Here is a 6,816-nt window from a genome sequence, read left to right as displayed (position 1 = left end):
TGTGCTCAGCCAAAAGCCAGGTTGATGGCTGCCAGTACAACAGTGTTGGTGGGAGCCTCTCCTGCCTCCTCAGCAGCGCTAAGGATGTATGACTGAAGCTTAGGTCTGCTCCCCGCTGACTAGTGGACATCCCCTGAGGGTTGCCAGGCTGCCAGAGGGATGTCTGATTGCCATTTTAAGCCCAATGCCCCCCGGGGAGCAGGCCTAAGCCAGCAAATTGTCACCCCCGAGGGGTCCCAGACTGCGAAAGGGCACAGGCCAGGCTGAGGGACCCCCATCTCCCCGAGTGCACAAATTTTTGTGCACCAGGCCTCTAGTAAAATATAATTTGCCTTATTCTTTAAATACTTGTAGCATCAGAAAGTCTTTCAGTGCTAATTGATGATGGGGTTCAGTGCAGGTCACCCCAGAATGTGCCACTTTGTCATGTGAATTATTTCAAGCTAAAACAATCAAGGTCCAACAGACTCAGGAAGAGATTTTTAGCTCCCCCTTGAAGAATTTAGATAGAGGGCCTGTACCAGGAGAGAGCTACTATCAAAGATAACTTTTCATATTAGAGAGACTTATCTGCATGGCCTGGCAAACATTTGTTTACCAAACATCCACATTTCCCATTTTCCTGTGAATTGTTTTCTTCCCCTTTGAGATCCCAGACCCTTATTCCCCTTCTCCTGGCTCAAGATGGTATATAAGCCTCAATTACTGACTGCAGTAGAGCTCACGTCTTTGTGGGACATCCATACGTACATAATTAAATTAGTTTTTCTTTTGTTAATCTGTTTTATGCTAAATGAATTATTAGGCCAGCCAAATAACCTAGAAGGGAAGAGGGAAATAGAACCCTAGAGAACAAAGAGTAACAAAGGGAAATAGAAAACACATTATTTTAAAAATTGCCGCTTAGCATAAAAAAGAGAAAGAACTCACCATTTGCAACAGCATGGATGGACCTGGAGAGTATTATGCTGAGTGAAATAAGCCATTCAGAGAAAGATAAGTACCACACGATCTCACTCATATGTGGAATATAATGAACCAAAGAAATTGATGATCAAAAATAGATCCAGAGACATAGAAACATGAACAGACTGAGGAATTTCAGAAGGAAGGCAGGAGAGGGTGGATGGGAAGAGATCAACCAATGAACTTCATATATGTATAAACTGTGGACACAGACAATGGGGGTGGTGATGGCTTGGGGGTTTGTGGGGGGAGTGGGCTGGAAGAGGTTAATGAGGGGGAAAAGGAGGACCTATGTAATACTTTCAACAATAAAATTTTAAAAAACACACTTTCTTAAGAAGCCTTGCTGAGCGTGAATGTTTTGTCATTGGATTTTGATCATCATTTTTCATCTAATTTTAACTAAACAATAAGATTGTTCAATAATTGCTACTATCAGGACATAACAGTTTTACCGAAGACTTAAGGAGAGGTTAAACTAAATAAAGGTAAAGCACCATTTTAAACAGCAATAAATTGTATTGGCAAGGAAAACAATTTGTTATACACTAAAAGGAACATAAAGCATATTTTTTTTCTTCTGGAATTTGCAGTATAAGTAACAATTTATAATGTTCACTTATCATCACAGTAGTGCTTAATAAATCTAAGAAGTGTGTGTACATTTGAATTCTACAATAAACTGTCCTTTTTACAAATGAATGCAGTGCATTTGTATTGAAAAGCAATTATTAGAATTTATTTTTTTTTCAGTAAGTAGGATTAATCATCTACAGTGGGGCCTTGACTTACGAGTTTAATTCGTTCCAAGACCGAGCTCATTAAGGAGCTCCTTAAAGAGCTCGTTAACTCATATTACTCTGTCAACTCAATGCAAAAAATCGGCCGAGAGACAGCTGGTATCTCAAAAAACTCGTTAGTGGGGACACTCGTAAGTCAAGGCCCCATTGTACTTGAAATTATAATATTGGGTAATGAAGTTTTTAAGAAATATATTTCTTTTGTTATATTCCCTGATGTTATGATTTTACTCAAGAAACATTTTTCTGACTTTGACAGGATTATTAATCATTATTCATAACTTTAGTGTAGTCATTATTATTTATTTAATGACTGTTGAGAGAACACCAAACTCTACAAACCCTGTAGTTTAAACTCATATAAAATTTTTGTAATTTTATTCCCATAATCGAGTAAAAATGAATAATGTAAAGTGAAATAAAGTAACTTTTTAAATTCAACTACATTTAGAATGCATAATGCATAGTTGAAAATAGATTTTCCTCTGAAAATCCTTTTTTTCATTCCTAGAGGTTAATCCAATCTACCTATAACACTTCTATTTGTGATTTCATTAAAATATGAAAGAGATATTTACAGTGAGTACCTATAGGGGATGCAAAAATAAAATTGTAAAAGGATACCCATATTTTGTTTATTTTTTATTACATTAACTTTTTTCAATCCTCATGTGAGGATATGTTTTTATTTACTTTAGAGAGAGAGGAAGGGAGAGAAAGAGTAAAAACATCCATGTGAAAGAGCAATATTGATAGTTTGCCTCCACTATGTGCCACAACCTACGTATCTACCTTGACTGGGAATTGAACCTGAAACTTTTTGGTGCATGGGACAATACTCCAACCAACTGAGCTACCCAACCAGGGCAAACTCATTAATTTTTTTTTTTAAAAAAATCCAAGCCACTTATGTAATAGCTGAATTGCTAAAGAAAAATATAAGGTCATTTATTTTATTTTATTTTGTTTTCAATTACAGTTTACATGCAATGTTATTTTGTATTAGTTTCAGGTGCATAGCATAGTGGATAGATAAATATATACAAGTGTTTCCCCTGATAGATAAGCTTAGATTTTCAAAATCTAACTTTTATTGATAAATGAATACTATGTGTCATAGAGAGGTATATTGTAATATTGCCATATAAACAGTTCTTGTAGAAGTTTATTTTTATTCAGTCCCTGTATACTTCATGCCTGTTAGGTGATGATTCATTACTTCTTTGTATTTTGGTAATACTCTTTGAAATTTTCTTGCTAGCTGATATAGCAAAAGTGAAACTTTTTCTAATTAAAAAAAATGTGTTAAATTTAAAAGGAAAACATCTTTAAAAGAATCTCATACAGTTTTATATGATGGCTGCGGAATCAGGTTGCTATAAACTTAGTGATAAATGTGCACAAAGAACTTGCCTTTAACAACAAAAAGACATCTTATCAGTAGTAATTATACTTTAGTGTGTTTATGAATATTGCCAGACACATAAAATCTACAAGTTTTCTGAACCTTAAAACAAAAATGCAGGACTCTTTATAAACTTTATGTATTTGTTTGAAATTTAAATGTTTGTGGTATATTGTAGAAATTGAGGCACTCAATTGTTAATAAGTATAAGAAAAGCCCCTCAGTATTATCATTTAGCTCTGAAGTAGTGATAATTTTATTAAAATGCATAGACTGATTGCCAAAACAATCTAATGGAGTTCATCTATTTACAAATAAATTTATCTGAATTTTGGTGAAAGAAGATAAAGAACAATTATAGGCTATGTAGTAAGTTGAGGCAAAAATTTTAAATGTGAAGCAATCATTGTTTAAATTTGAGAAGCATCCTATTGTTGCATGTTCGTTCCCATGCATGAATTATCACTCACCATGCACGTAGCTATGTGTTAGATATAGCCTCAGCCTTCTTGCCTTCCAGAGATTCACGATCTTACAGAAGAATCCACCTTTAGACACATGATTACATTGTGGCTTTATGAGTGCTATAATAGAAGTATATAAAAGGTATGGTGGTAGCACAAAGCATGGGATGATCACTTCTCTTTGAGAGGTGTGGTGAGAAAGAATGATCGAGTCTTCTGAGGCTCAGGATAATGCAGCTATTAAAAAAGACTCTGATGAAGAGTTATTGAAACGGTTCTTGAAGAATGAGTGAGAATTTCTTAGACAGTAGGAAGTCAGCATTCTAGGCCTAAGGAGCAAAGTATAGAAATGCATAGAAATTAGAAAAAAAAGCAGCATAAGGCATTCAGGTAAAGCTGTAATGAGTAGATAGTAGAGAGAGATGGAAATAGGGAATTATATGGAGCACTCACTATGGAGGGCTTGTATGCCATGCAAATAAGTTTAATACTATAGCAATAGAGAACAAATAAGGGCTAATACAGCATCCAGCCATATTCCTCAAAAAAATTAAAATTCTACATTGGCAAATTCTTTGTGTATAGGCTTTGAAATTTTAGTAGAAACCAAGTACCAAACCCTTATGCATGTCTTTTCAAGGATTGATCTCAAAGTTTTTTAAAACATATTTTTATTGGTTTCAGAGAGGAAGGGTCAGGGAGAGAGAGATAGAAACATCAATGATGAGAGAGAATCATATATTGGCTGCCTCCTGCACAACCCCCATTGGGGATCAAGCCCGCAACCTGAGCACATGCCCCCGACCAGAATCAAACCCGAGACTCAGTCTGCAGGCTGACTCTCTATCCACAAATTCGCTGGGGCTCAAATTTTTTAATAGAATAACTTTATATCTTTGGCTAGAATGAAAGGAGTGATATCTGAACTCATATTTCTAAGGTTTTCTAAACAAATCTATATAATCTATTAATCAATGTTGTTATTAGTGAAAGTGCAGGTCTTGAGGTGGCAAGAGGAAAAGAATTTCCTGAGGCCCCCATGGGAGGATAGGGTTTCATGGAAATCTTTATTGATGATGTAAAATTAAGGAGGCGTCCCTCCAAGGTCCCGTCTCTGTCTCGCCATGGAAGAAGTCCAACTGTGTCTTCAACAGAGCCAGAACTAAGGTCACTGCCCAGAATATCTGTTCCATATTAAAGTACAATCCTGCATCTGGTTAGCTTAGCTTGTGTTCCCAGCTGCAGTCCATTGCATGTGTGGTCCAAATGGCCATGGGTCATGTGATTGCTTAAGGCCACATGGCTATGGAGGGAGAACAGGTGAGCACCAGGGTAAACTCAGGTTACGGAGCAAGAGAAAATGGGAGCGAATAAAAGCAAGAGAGAGGGAACTCTTTGTCTGGAGATTTTAACTTTCCAAAATTTCATGTGCTTCTGTTGGGGTCCACCCCTTAGCCAATCTATTGTTCCCTAGGCTAGACTGACAGGCAAGTACCTTCCTATGTCACCCCATCTTCTCTGCACATGTTCCCATCTTCCCCTTTGTTTGATCCCTTTCCTAAATGATCTGCAGGGAATGGACCTGTGCTTCCCTGGGGAGCATGAAACTGTAGTTTCCTGGTGAAGCTGCCCAGATGACCATGCTTAGAATGTCTGGCCTTCCCCTTGCTCTCTTTTTGCTCTCCTCCTATTATTAATATTAATTAATTAGCTAATTATGACAATTACATTGTCATCCCAATAAATTTAATTTAAAAATACTTAATGACATCTGACCACCCTAACTAAAATGGGTAGCTCAATTTAACTTGGAATTCTCATTGAGTTTTCCCATCCATAGTGATTATTGTACAATATCTTCCACCATATCAATGTCTTCCAGTCACAGAGTGAGTTCAATATTGAATGAGAGACAAGATTGAAATTTTCTGTCAAGTTTAAAAGCTTTAGAAGTTGAGAACGAAGAAGGAGAATGAGGAAACCATGGTGTCTTCAGACTGTGTGTGTGTGTGTGTGTGTGTGTGTGTGTGTGTGTCTGTGTGTGGTGAGAACACTCAGGATGTATCCTCTTAGCAAATTTCAAGTATACAATGCAGTATTATTAACTATGGTTGCATTGCTGTATATTAGATCTTCTGAACTTATTCATCTTGCATAACTGAAACTAATTGTTGTAAGATTGAAGTCTGGGATGCTGTCAATGTAGATTCTAATATTCTATGGTATTATGACATTTTCATGTGCTCTTTTAAAGTCATTATTCAATTAACAATCTACATATTGAAACACTGTTACACATCGCAGATTTTAGGAAAATGGCCTGCCTCAATTGAAGTCTATAGTTTTCATCTGTGATGGAAATGAAGGGTGATTTGTGACAGTGAAGTTCTGGGCCTACCTTACCTGCAGGTAAGTAGAGTAAGAGGCAGAATATAGTCGCCCTTTCCAAATAAATACTTAAATACTCAATAGACATGTATTAGCTATGTGTCCTTTGCTCAGGTCTATATGCCAGGCTCAGTGAAAAACTCAAATATGGAGAAAACACAGCATATGCGTTCATAAATGGAAGGAGCTTATGCACTAGTTGAGAAGAAAATATGTATATTTATGAAAATTTGGACCACGACACAGGGTATGTATCTGAGGTAATATAGTACAGATGATCTTATGGAAATTTATGTAGCTTGCTATTTTCATCTATGAACCACCACTTTCCCTCTATTGTTCATTCTTTCATTGAGATAGTGATAATAACCTACTACCTTCTTTAAGAGGACATTATAAAGATCAATGAACTAACCTTTGTAAAGGGGTTTGAACTCAGATAGAAGATCATATTAGAAAAATACAGTGGAAAGGAACTTATAATGGTTTGGCTATACTGGTTTGGATATAATGGAAGACTAATAAATCACCCCTTTGTTTACTTTCATCTTATTCTGTAGTTAACAATTAAGCTTTTTAAAGTACCTGGTTTTTCAATGAGAAAACCCACTGTGTGGGAAAACATATTTGCCAATGTCATATCTGATAAGGGCCTAATCTCCAAAATTTATAGGGAACTCACACAACTTAACAAAAGGAAGATAAACAATCCAATCAAAAAATGGGCAAAGGACCTAAATAGACACCTTTCAAAAGAGGACATTCAGAAAGCCAAGAGACATATGAAAACATG

The sequence above is a fragment of the Myotis davidii genome, unplaced genomic scaffold, assembly GCF_000327345.1.
Source record: "Myotis davidii unplaced genomic scaffold, ASM32734v1 scaffold229, whole genome shotgun sequence".
NCBI lineage: Eukaryota > Metazoa > Chordata > Mammalia > Chiroptera > Vespertilionidae > Myotis > Myotis davidii.
This window is presented reverse-complemented; position numbering follows the sequence as displayed.